The sequence below is a fragment of the Oncorhynchus tshawytscha genome, linkage group LG03 (assembly GCF_018296145.1).
Source record: "Oncorhynchus tshawytscha isolate Ot180627B linkage group LG03, Otsh_v2.0, whole genome shotgun sequence".
NCBI classification, from domain to species: Eukaryota; Metazoa; Chordata; class Actinopteri; order Salmoniformes; family Salmonidae; genus Oncorhynchus; species Oncorhynchus tshawytscha.
The window spans coordinates 81,333,259-81,346,392 of record NC_056431.1 but is presented as its reverse complement, the minus strand read 5'-3'; the positions used below and the strand labels follow the sequence as shown (position 1 = coordinate 81,346,392).

General features: G+C 41.0%; 1 protein-coding gene across 1 annotated transcript in view; it reads right to left on the bottom strand.

The window, feature by feature from the left end:
* The window catches only part of LOC112243553 (protein FAM126B-like), a 202,560-nt gene extending 199,674 nt beyond the window's left edge, over positions 1–2,886 (bottom strand). Inside the window, exon 1 of the mRNA XM_042320080.1 lies at positions 2,775–2,886. The gene's annotated coding sequence lies outside the window, so the exon portion shown is untranslated. The remainder of the gene's footprint in view (positions 1–2,774) is intronic.
* Positions 2,887–13,134: the final 10,248 nt, after the last annotated feature.

Here is a 13,134-nt window from a genome sequence, read left to right as displayed (position 1 = left end):
TGTTCAAATCAAAAGTGGTGCTGTGAAAAAGTGATTGGATTTACCTAGTAGACTTATCTCCCTCACCAACTTCAAACATCTGCTATCTGAGCAGCTAACCGATCGCTGCAGCTGTACATAGTCTATCGGTAAATAGCCCACCCAATTTTACCTACCTCATCCCCATACTGTTTATATTTATTTACTTTTCTGCACACCAATATCTCTACCTGTACATGACCATCTGATAATTTATCACTCCAGTGTTAATCTGCAAAATTGTAATTATCCGCCTACCTCCTCATGCCTTTTGCACACAATGTATATAGACTCTTTTTTTCTACTGTGTTATTGACTTGTTAATTGTTTACTCCATGTGTACCTCTGTGTTGTCTGTTCACACTGCTATGCTTTATCTTGGCCAGGTCGCAGTTGCAAATGAGAACTTGTTCTCAACTAGCCTACCTGGTTAAATAAAGGTGGAATAAAAAATAAATAAAAAATGCACAACCCAGTAAGCTCCGTGTAGCGATAAATAAATATATATAAATAAAACCCAAACTACACGTCCTTATTGTCATTATTATTATTATTGCAATAGAGGCGAAAGGCACAAAACATTCACAATTATACAATACATTTACATTTTAAAAACAAGATAAATAGCGTCGTCCAGGTTTGGCCGGTGTAGGCCATCATTGTAAATAAGAATTTGTTCTTAACTGACTTGCCTAGTTAAATAAAGGTTAAATCAAGTAAATTAACTAAATTAACACATCGCTTGCGGTAAGGTTTTGGAAGCAAGTTCTCATTCCTATCAGCGAGAACAGGAACAAATAAAATAAAAATTAAATTGATGCTCACCTTTATAGGGTTAGGGCTCCCAAACGGCCATGTTACAGCGCTTGTTTACATAAAAGACAGAAGACGGCGTGGACTACCTGTGCTAATTACCCATCTACGTCTCTGAACACCGGTGTGTTAACAAAACAGACACCACAAACATGTTATCGCTGAAAAAAAACTGTCTGCTGCAACTGTTAAAACCAATGACGTATATAAACCCTGGATTGCTGAAGCTATGTATTGGAATTTAAGGGGCTTTGAAGCCACCAGTCAGCCATATTGGCTCTCCCTAGTTGGAACAGTTCTCTATAGGAATGAATGGAATTCTACAGTATTGAAATTAAAATGTTTCAAGGACAAAATTACATGTATTTAAGTATTTTTTAGTTATAGTGAGGCCAGCAAAATAATTTTAAAAAACATTTGTATATTTGTTTCTCTTTTTAATTGTCATGTTTGGCTCACATAATATAATTTAAAAGTATGCTTTACGGTATCTGTAATAGAATAAACGTTTCAAAACTAATGCAGACATTAATGCATTTCTATAGATTCCAAAATCATTTATTTTACAATTGAGTACCACCAAAATGGCTGCGTAGTGGCTTCAATAAAGCGCGCCTGTCAGTCCAGGGGTTATAAACATCATTGGTTAAAACAGTAAGCGTGTATTTCGCATTTGTTAAATGATTTTGATGTGATATGAATGTAACGTTAGAGGGATTTATGTTTCTAAAGATGGGAGTATTAGGCTGTTTTGGCTTCCAGAGCCAATTCACCTTTAAACAGGACATGTAACGTTAAGGTTTACTAGGGCTGACAAACAACCAGCGCACCTCAACCTAGTCAGCTGATTTCACCGACGACTCCGTTAGGTAACATTAACGTTAGCAATGGGTGTGCTGCTTTTTTGGCGCTATAGCTTGATGAAGGTTGGCTCCAACTTCCAAGTTTTATAGGTTTCAGTATTGCCCTCAGGCAGACAACGTCACGGTTCAACAACATAACATATTCTGCGGTTTTAATTGTGTAATATAGCAGCTAATAATAATGTCTAGCTTTGCACAACGAACAAATCTGTTCGGTGTCATGCCCGGCTACCGTCACGAAATGTTGACACGTAGCTGGCTGGGTAACGTAGCAAGCCAATGCTAACTAGGATATACTGCTAGGATGTACTATACTAGCCAGGATATACTGCTAGGATATACTAACTAGGATATACTGCTAGGATGTACTATACTAGCCAGGATATACTGCTACTAGGATGTACTATACTAGCCAGGATATACTGCTAGGATATACTAACTAGGATATACTAACTAGGATGTACTATACTAGCCAGGATATACTGCTAGGATATACTAACTAGGATATACTGTACTAGCCAGGATATACTGCTAGGATGTACTATACTAGCCAGGATATACTGCTAGGATATACTAACTAGGATATACTGTACTAGCCAGGATATACTGCTAGGATATACTGTACTAGCCAGGATATACTGCTAGGATATACTAACTAGGATATACTGTACTAGGATATACTGTACTAGGATATACTGTACTAGCCAGGATATACTAACTAGGATATACTGCTAGGATATACTGTACTAGCCAGGATATACTAACTAGGATATACTGCTAGGATATACTGTACTAGCCAGGATATACTAACTAGGATATACTAACTAGGATATACTGCCCAGGATATATTAGTCAGCCAAAACCACATCCAGAGACGAGTGTTACTCCCGGTTCAAAAAGGTAAAATTAGCTTACCATCAAGTTAGCATCCAATGACAAGGTCGAGAAACTAGAAAACAGGCTCCTAGTTAAAACCGTAAAGGTGTTCACTCCTGGCTCGTTACAAAAAATAATCCCAGTTGGAAATCCAACTAGCTACGTTGTCAGCGGTGCGTCGCTACATAGAGAAATATAACTTACCCAATTTGTCATGCGTTAACAGCAGATATCACATGAATTCGACCAACGAAGCTAGAAATGTCTGTAATTTTCATTGAATCATTGCGTGTCTGTCGTGTGAACATTATCTGACTCCCCCAACCTATTCTCCAATCACCTCGCCTCCCCGCTATGCTGCTGCCCTTCCATTGGACAGTCTCAGTACAGAAATGCATCACTATAGGTGAAGCAAATATTGCGGAAAGGATGTGTGGACTATCCGATGAGCTATAATTAGAACGAGACTATCCTATAAATCTATGGGAATTATTCTAAAGATTAGTTTTCCATCACTGTGTATCATTCATTTTGAAGCAATACTAGATAGGGCACTCATTTGCATTTTTCTGTGAGACCTGGACATTTTATTTGGAGGCACCAGACAGTACGCCTAGAAACAAATTCTTCCAGATACATTGTGTATTTTCACCTCACCTGTGAAGAGGAAATTCAGCAACTATTGGGCGCAGTGGAAATTCATCAGGGTTTTACAGATTGGCAAATTAAAGAGGATTTTATACTTTTCTATATAGCTTCCTATTGGTCAGACTTTTGCAACTAACTCATGTAACAACATGCTTTGTGTCGTATCCCATTATGATTGGTACCTGAGGCCATAGGAGGCCATTTCGATTATATATAAAACCCTCCTCCATTATTATTAAAAGTCTAAACGGATTCCTTGGGACGTCCCAAGACTGTAGTTATAATTTAAAACGGTTAGGGTTATGTTTAGGGACGGCCCAAGGATCTCATATAGAATCAACATTCTGGGCCTGATGAATGTTGTTGGGTGCACTTTTATTAACTTCCACAGTCCTCCAAGATTTCCTACATTTTCTCTTCAGGAAGTTTGCTCCTCGTTTCATTGCACCTTGTTTGAAGAGTGAGGTAGTGACAGCCTTAATACATAATTTGTTGTTTTTAAATTTAAATTATGGTTAAATAAATGGTTAAATAAAAGGTTAAGGTTAAATATAATAACAAATTCTTATCAACAATGACGGCCGACAACGGCCAAACCCTGACAACGCTGGGGCAATTGTGCGCTGCCGATGGGACTCCCAATCACAGCCGGTTATGATACAGCCTGGAATTGAACACAGGGTGTCTGTAGTGACACCCTGTAGTGACAAGATATCTTGTAAGATTTGTGATTTTTTTCAATAGAATCCTAGAGGAATCTCACAATCCAATAGGATTTTGTGTCATGACCTCAAAATCCAATAGGGTGTTGTGTCATGACCTCATAACCCAATAGGATTTTGTGTCATGACCTCACAATCCAATAGGATTTTGTGTCATGACCTCACAATCCTATTGGACTACTTTTCTTAAATCAAAAGTATTCAAATCTAATTTTATTAGTCACATGCGCCGAATACAACAGGTGTAGGTAGACCTTACAGTGAAATGCTTACTTACGACCACCTAACCAACAATGTAGTTTTAAAAAATATGGATAAGAATAAGAAATAATAAAAGTAGCAAGTAATTAAAGAGCAGCAGTAAAATAGCAATAGCGAGGCTATATACCAGGGGTACCGGTACAGAGTCAATGTGCCGGTTAGTTGAGGTAATATGTACATGAAGGTAGAGTTATTAAAATGACTATGCATAGATGATAACAACAGAGAGTAGCAGTGGTGTAAAATAGGGGGGCAATGCAAATAGTCTGGGAAGCCATTTGATTAGGTTTTCAGGAGTCTTATGGCTTGGGGTTGAAGCTGTTTAGGAGCCTCTTGGACCTAGACTTGACGCTCCGGTACGCTTGCCTTGCGGTAGCAGAGAGAACAGTCTATAACTAGGGTGGCTGGAGTCTGACAATTTTTAGGGCCTTCCTCTGACACCACCTGGTATAGAGGTCCTGGATGGCAGGAAGCTTGGCCCCAGTGATGTACTGGGCCGTTCTGAACCCTTTGTAGTGTCTTGTGGTCGGAGGCCAAGCAGTTGCTATACCAGGCAGTGATGCAACCAGTCAGGATGCTCTTGATAGTGCAGCTGTAGAACCTTTTTAGGATCTGAGGACCCATGCCAAATCTTTTCAGTCTCCTGAGGGGGAATAGGTTTTGTCGTGCCCTCTTCACAACTGTCTTGGTGTGCTTGGACCATGTTAGTTTGTTGGTGATGTGGACACCAAGGAACTTGAAGCTCTCAACCTGCTCCACTGCAGCCCTGTCGATGAGAATGGGTGTGTGCTCGGTCCTCTTTTCTCTGTTGTCCACAATCATCTCCTTTGTCTTGATCACATTGAGGGAGAAGTTTTTGTCCTGGCACCACCCGGCCAGGTCTCTGACCTCCCTATAGGCTGCCTCATCGTTGTCGGTGATCAGGCCTACCACTGTTGCGTCATCGGCAAACTTAATGAAGGTGGGGGAGTCGTGCCTGGCCGTGCAGTCATGAGTGAACAGGGAGTACAGGAGGGAACTGAGCACGCACCCCTGAGGGGCCCTTGTGATGAGGATCAGCGTGGCGAATCCTATAGGCTTTTGATTAGCCTTGTATTTTGACACCCGATCAGAATTCTTTTTGAACCGTTTTCTTAATTGAACCCATTAAATGATAGTTTGTTGCAGGGTGCAACTTTCACTGGGGATGGCGGAGACATTTCACCACCCCCCACATTCAAAAATTGCATTTTTGTATATATATTTTGTCAAATTTATTTATAAGCCCAAAAAAAAAGAAACGGCCCTTTTTCAGGACCCTGTCTTTCAAAGATAATTAGTAAAAATCCAAATAATTTCCCAGATCTTCATTGTAAAGGGTTTAAACACTGTTTCCCATGCTTGTTCAATGAACCATAAACAAATAATGAACATGCACCTGTGGAACGGTCGTTAAGGCACTAACAGCTTACAGACGGTAGACAATTAAGGTCACAGTTATGAAAACTTAGGACACTAAAGAGGCCTTTCTACTGACTCTGAAAAACACAAAAAGAAAGATCCCTAGGGTCCCTGCTCATCTGAGTGAACGTGCCTTAGGCATGCTGCAATGAGGCATGAGGATGCAGATGTGGCCAGGGCAGTAAATTGCAATGTCCGTACTGTGAGACACCTAAGACAGCACTACAGGGAGACAAGAAGGACAGCTGATTGTCCTCACAGTGGCAGACCAGGTGTAACAACACCTGCACAGGATCGGTAATTCTGAACATCACACCTGCGGGACAGGTACAGGATGGCAACAACAACTGCCGAGTCACAGCAGGAACGTACAATCCCTCCATCAGTGCTCAGACTGTCCGCAATAGGCTGAGAGAGGCTGGACTGAAGGCTTGTTGTAAGGCAGGTCCTCACCAGACATCACCGGCAACAGCATCGCCTATGGATACAAACCCACTGTTGCTGGACCAGACAGGACTGGCAAAAAGTGCTCTTCACTGACGAGTCGCGGTTTTGTCTCACCAGGGGTGATGGTCAGATTCGCGTTTATCGTCGAGTGAATGAGCGTTACACTGAGGCCTGTACTCTGGAGCGGAATCGATGTGGAGGATCCGTCATGGTCTGGGGTGGTGTGTCACAGCATCATCGGACTGAGCTTGTTGTCATTGCAGGCAATCTCAACGCTGTGCGTTACCGGGAAGACATCCTCCTCCCTCTTGTGGTACCCTTCCTGCAAGCTCATCCTGATAATGCAAGACAGGAATGTCAGTGTTCTGCCATGGCCAGCGAAGAGCCCGGATCGCAATCCTATTGAGCACGTTTGGGACCTGTTGAATCGGAGGGTGAGGGATAGGGCCATTCCCCCCAGAAATGTCCAGGAACTTGCAGGTGTGCAGGTGCCTTGGTGGAAGAGCGGGTTAACATCTCACAGCAAGAACTTGCAAAGCTGGTGCAGTCCATGAAGAGGAGATGCACTGCAGTACTTAATGCAGCTGGTGGTCACACCAGATACTGACTGTTACTTTTGATTTTGACCCCCCTCCCTTTGTCCAGGGACACATTATTCCATTACTGTTAGTCGCATGTCTGTGGAACTTTTTCAGTTTATTTCTCAGTTGTTGAATCATGTTATGTTCATACAAATATTTACACATTCTGAAAATAAACGCAGTTGACAGTGAGAGGACGTTTCTTTTTTTGCTGAGTTTATACACAGTTGAAGTCGGAAGTTTACATAGACCTTAGCCAAATACATTTTACTCGGTTTCACAATTCCTGACATTTATTCCTAGTTAAAGTTCCCTGTCTTAGGTCAGTTAGGATCACCACTTTATTTTAAGAATGTGACATGTCAGAATAATAGTATAGAGAAGGATTTATTTCAGATTTTATTTCATCACATTCCCAGTTGGTCAGAAGTTTACATACACTCAATTAGTATTTGGTAGCATTGCCTTTAAATTGTTGAACTTGGGTAAAATGTGACAGGTGGCCTTCCACAAGGTTCCCACAATAAGTTGGGTGAATTTTGGCCCATTCCTCCTGACAGAGCTGGTGTAACTGAGGCAGGTTTGTAGGCCTCCTTGCTCGCACACGCTTTTTCAGTTCTGCCCCCAAATGTTCTATAGGATTGAGATCAGGGCTTTGTGATGGCCACTCCAATACCTTGACTTTGTTTTCCTTAAGCCTTTTTGCCACAACTTTGGAACTATGCTTGGGGTCATTGTCCATTTGGAAGACCTATTTGCAACCACGCTTTAACTTCCTGACTGATGTCTTGAGATGTTGCTTTAATATATCCACATCATTTTCCTACCTCATGATACCATCTATTTTGTGAAGTGCACCGGTCCATCCTGCAGCACAGCACCCCCACAACATGATGCTGCCACCCCCGTGCTTCACGGTTCGGAGGGTGTTCTTCGGCTTGCAAGCCGAAACAGTTCTATTTTTGTTTTATCAGTCCAGAGGACATTTCTCCTAAAAGTACGATCTTTGTCCCCATGTGCAGTTGCAAACCGTAGTCTGGCTTTTTTATGGCAGTTTTGGAGCTGTGGCTTCTTCCTTGCTGAGCGGCCTTTCAGGTTATTTCGATATAGGAGTCGTTTTACTGTGGATATAGATACTTTTGTACCTGTTTCCTCCAGCATCTTTACAAGGTCCCTTGATGTTGTTCTGGGATCGATTTCTACTTTTCTCACCAAGGTACTTTCATCTCTAGGAGACAGAATGCGTCTCCTTCCTGAGCGCAATGACGGCTGTGTGGTCCCTTGGTGTTTATACTTGCGCACTATTGTTTGTAAAGATGAACGTGGTACCTTCGGGCATTTGGAAATTGTTCCCAAGGATGAACCAGACTTGTGGAGGTCTTGGCTGATTTCTTTTGATTTTCCCATGATGTCAAGCAAAGAGGCACTGAATTTGATGGTAGGCCTTGAAATACATCCACAGGTACACCTCCAATTGACTCAAATGATGTCAATTAGCCTAATTAGCCTAAGCTTCTAAAGCCATGACATTTTCAGGAATTTTCCAAGCTGTTTAAAGGCACAGTCAACTTAGTGTATGTAAACTTCTGACCCACTGGAATTGTGATACAGTGAATAAGTGAAATAATCTGTCTAAACAATTGTTGGAAAAATTACTTGTGTCATGCAAAGTAGATGTCCTAACTGACTTTCCAAAACTATAGTTTGTTAACAAGAAATTTGTGGAGTGGTTGAAAAATGAGTTTTAATGACTCCAACCTAAGTCTATGGAAACCTCCGACCCCAACTGTATGTACAGTATATCACAAAAGTGACTACACCCCTCACATTTTTGTCAATATTTGAGTATATCTTTTCATGTGACAACACTGAAGAAATGACACTTTGCTACAATGTAAAGTAGTGAGTGTACAGCTTGTATAACAGTGTAAATTGGCTGTCCCTTCAAAATAACTAAACACACAGCCATTAATATCTAAACCTGCTGGCAACAAAAGTGAGTACACCCCTAAGTGAAAATGTCAACATTTTCCCTCCCCGGTGTCATGTGACTCGTTAGTGTTACAAGGTCTCAGGTGTGAATGGGGAGCAGGTGTGTTAAATTTGGTGTCATCACCCTTACACTCCCTCAAACTGACTGGTCACTGGAAGTTCAACATGGCACCTCATGGCAAAGAACTCTCTGAGGATCTGAAAAAAATAATTGTTGCTCTACATAAAGATGGCCTGGGCTATAAGAAGATTGCCAAGACCCTGAAACTGAGCTGCAGCACAGTGGCCAAGACCATACAGCGGTTTATCTGGAGAGGTTCCACTCAGAACAGGCCTCGCCATGGTCGACCAAAGAAGTTGAGTGCACGTGCTCAGCGTCATATCCAGAGGTTGTCTTTGGGAAATGGACGTATGAGTGCTGCCAGCATCGCTTTTGTGATATACTATATATATATATACAGTGGGGCAAAAAAGTATTTAGTCAGCCACCAATTGTGCAAGTTCTCCCACTTAAAAAGATGAGGCCTGTACTTTTCATCATACACTTCAACTATGACAGACACAATTAGGGGGGAAAAATCCAGAAAATCACATTGTAGGATTTTTTATGAATTTATTTGCAAATTATAGTGGAAAATAAGTATTTGGTCAATAACAAAAGTTCCTCAATACTTTGTTATATACCCTTTGTTGGCAATGACAGAGGTCAAACGTTTTCTGTAAGTCTTCACAAGATTTTCAGACACTGTTGCTGGTATTTTGGCCCATTCCTCCATGCAGATCTCCTCTAGAGCAGTGATTTCTTCAAACCAAGCTGCTTACCTATTGCAGATTCAGTCTTCCCAGCCTGGTGCATGTCTACAGTTTTGTTTCTGGTGTTCTTTGACAGCTCTTTGGTCTTGGCCATAGTGGAGTTTGGAGTGTGACTGTTTGAGGTTGTGGACAGGTGTTTTTTATACTGATAACAAGTTCAAACAGGTGCCATTAATACAGGTAACGAGTGGAGGACAGAGGAGCCTCTTAAAGACGAAGTTACAGGTCTGTGAGAGCCAGAAATCTTGCTTGTTTGTAGGTGACCAAATACTTATTTTCCACCATAATTTGCAAATAAATTCATTCAAAATCCTACAATGTGATTTTCTGGATTTTTTTTCTCATTTTGTCTGTCATAGTTGAAGTGTACCTACGATGAAAATTACAGGCCTCTCTCATCTTTTTAAGTAGGAGAACTTGCACAATTGGTGGCTGACTAAATACTTTTTTGCCCCACTGTATATATACCCAAAAAAAATATATATATATATTCCCCAAAAATATATGGGGGATTGGAAATGATGCAGACAATTACATTGATGGAAGCGACAATTTATCCGCAATATTAAAGCGGATCCACCCCTAAAAAAAAATGATAATATACAGAACGAGGCAACGGTGTGCTTCAGGACCATGCAGATGCCTCAGAGCGTTAGGGTAGGCTGTTCAGAGTGTTTATACTAATTATAATTGTGTCCCCTCTACTTCTAAAACCAAAGTTGGGCCCCTGGTTTGTTAACATAAGTTAAAGAAACAACAGTTTTATTTTCATTTCTGTTTTATTCACCATTAAGAAATCCTGTCTCTTTACGAATGACTGATGAAATCATTACTAGAACAGGCTTGCAATGTTAATTAACTACCCATTTCAGCTCGCCATCTGTGGCTGTGCAGAAAATCGCCAGTATTCTAACCCCGAGTCAAAAAAAATTCTATATGATTTTGTCACCTCTATCAGAATCCTATTGGAAATCAACATTTATTAAATTGGATGCTATAGGATTTTGATAGGTCTTGTAGGATTTTGTCACACCAATCAGACTTTGAAAATTATGTCCTGGGTGAAAATGTATTGGTTGCAGGTTTTTGGGCTACTTCTAACTGAACAAAAATATAAACTCAACATGTAAAGTGTTGGTCCAATGTTTCACGAGCTGAAATAAAAAATCCCATAAATGTTCCATATGCACAAAAAGCTAATTTCTCTAAAATGTTGTGCACAAATTGGTTTACATCCCTGTTAGTGAGCATTTCTCCTTTGCCAAGATAATCCATCCACCTGACAAGTGTGGCATATCAAGGAGCTGACTAAAACAACAACATCATTACACAGGTGCACCTTGTGCTGGGGGTGATAAAAGGCCACTCTAAAATTAGCAGTTTTGTCACACAACAATGTCACAGATGTCTCCAGTTAAGGGAGAGTGCAATTGGCATTCTGACTGCAGAAAGGTCCACCACAGCTGTTGCCAGATAATTGAATGTTCATTTATCTACAATAAGCCGCCTCCAAAGTCATTTTCGAGAATTTGGCAGTACGTCCAACCGGCCTCACCTCAGATGACTTTGCATAGCGTCGTGTGGGCGAGCGGTTTGCTGATGTTAACGTTGTGCACAGAGTGCCCCATGGTCATGGTGGGGTTATGGTATGGGCAGGCATACGCTACGGACAACAAACACAATTGTATTTTATCAATGGCAATTTGAATGCACAGAGATGCCATGAAGAGCTCCTGAGGCCCATTGTTATACCATTCATCCACCACCAATCCCCTCATGTTTCAGCATTATAATGCACAGCCCCATGTCGCAAGGATCTGTACACAATTCCTGGAAGCTGAAAATGTCTTCCATGGCCTGCATACTCACCAGACATGTCACCCATTGAGCATGTTTGGGATGCTCTTGATCAACGTGTATGACAGTTTCCACCAATATCCAGCAACATTGCACAGACTTGAAGTGGGACAACATACCATAGGCCACAATAAACAGCCTGATCAATTCTATACGAAGGAGTTGTGTCGCTCCAAATGGTGGTCACACTAGATACTGACTGGTTTTCTGATCTATGCCTCTATCTTTTTTTTAAGGTACAGTGCATTCGGAAAGTATTTAGACACCTTCACTTTTTCCACATTTCCTAATGTTTTAACCTTATTCTAACATGCTGACTAGGCCGGGCATGCACGTGCACCATCTCACGCATGTTGATTTTGTCCATCCACACCAGATGCAATCAGGACACGCAGGTTAAAATATCAAAACGAACTCTGAACCAACTATATTAATTTGGGGACAGGTCGAAACGCATAAAACATTCATGGCAATTTAGCTAACTAGCTTGCTGTTGCTAGTTAATTTGTCCTGGGATATAAACATTAGGTTGATATTTTACCTGAAATGCACAATGTCCTCTACTCCGACAATTGGAACTGGAACGAACTACAAAAATCTCTGAAACTGGAAACACTTATCTCCCTCACTAGCTTTAAGCACCAACTGTCAGAGCAGCTCACAGATTACTGCACCTGTACATAGCCCACCTATAATTTAGCCCAAACAACTACCTCTTTCCCTACTGTATTGAATTTATTTATTTATTTTGCTCCTTTGCACCCCATTATTTTTATTTCTACTTTGCACATTCTTCCATTGCAAATCTACCATTCCAGTGTTTTACTTGCTATATTGTATTTACTTTGCCACCATGGCCTTTTTTTGCCTTTACCTCCCTTCTCACCTCATTTGCTCACATTGTATATAGACTTGTTTATACTGTATTATTGACTGTATGATTGTTTTACTCCATGTGTAACTCTGTGTTGTTGTATGTGTCAAACTGCTTTGCTTTATCTTGGCCAAGTCGCAATTGTAAATGAGAACTTGTTCTCAACTTCACTACCTGGTTAAATGAAGGTGGGAAAAAAATGACTCCACAGATAAAAGGGTAAACCTAGTTAGTTTTTACCAGTCTAGTAAGTTCCTGAGTGGGGCAATGGTCTGAGGCACTGTATCTTAGTGCACAAGGAGTCACTGCAGTCCCTGGTTCAAATGCAGGCTGCATCACATCTGGCTTTGTTTGGAAGTCACATGGGGTGGTGCACAATTGGACTAGTGTCATCTGGGGTAGTCTTTCATTGTAAATAAGCATTTTTTCTTAACTGACTTGCTTGCTTATTTAAATCATATCTTTCCTCCTTCAGTCTTCTTCTTTGGCCTTTATATGGCGGTTAGCAACCAATGTTAAGGTGCATTACCACCACCAACTGTACTGGAGTGTGGACCTCAGTTCATTCTTTTTTTTTAAAATTTATTTTACCCCTTTTTCTCCCCAATTTAGTGGTATCCAATTAGTAGTAGTTACTGTCTTGTCTCATCGCTGCAAATCCCGTATGGACTCGGGAGAGGCAAAGGTCGAGAGCCAAGCGTCCTCCGAAACACAACCCAACCAAGCCAAATCAAATCAAATTTTATTTGTCACATACACATGGTTAGCAGATGTTAATGCGAGTGTAGCGAAATGCTTGTGCTTCTAGTTCCAACAATGCAGTAATAACCAACGAGTAATCTAGCTAACAATTCCAAAACGACTACCTTATACACACAAGGGATAAAGAATATGTACATAAAGATAAATGAATGAGTGATGGTACAGAG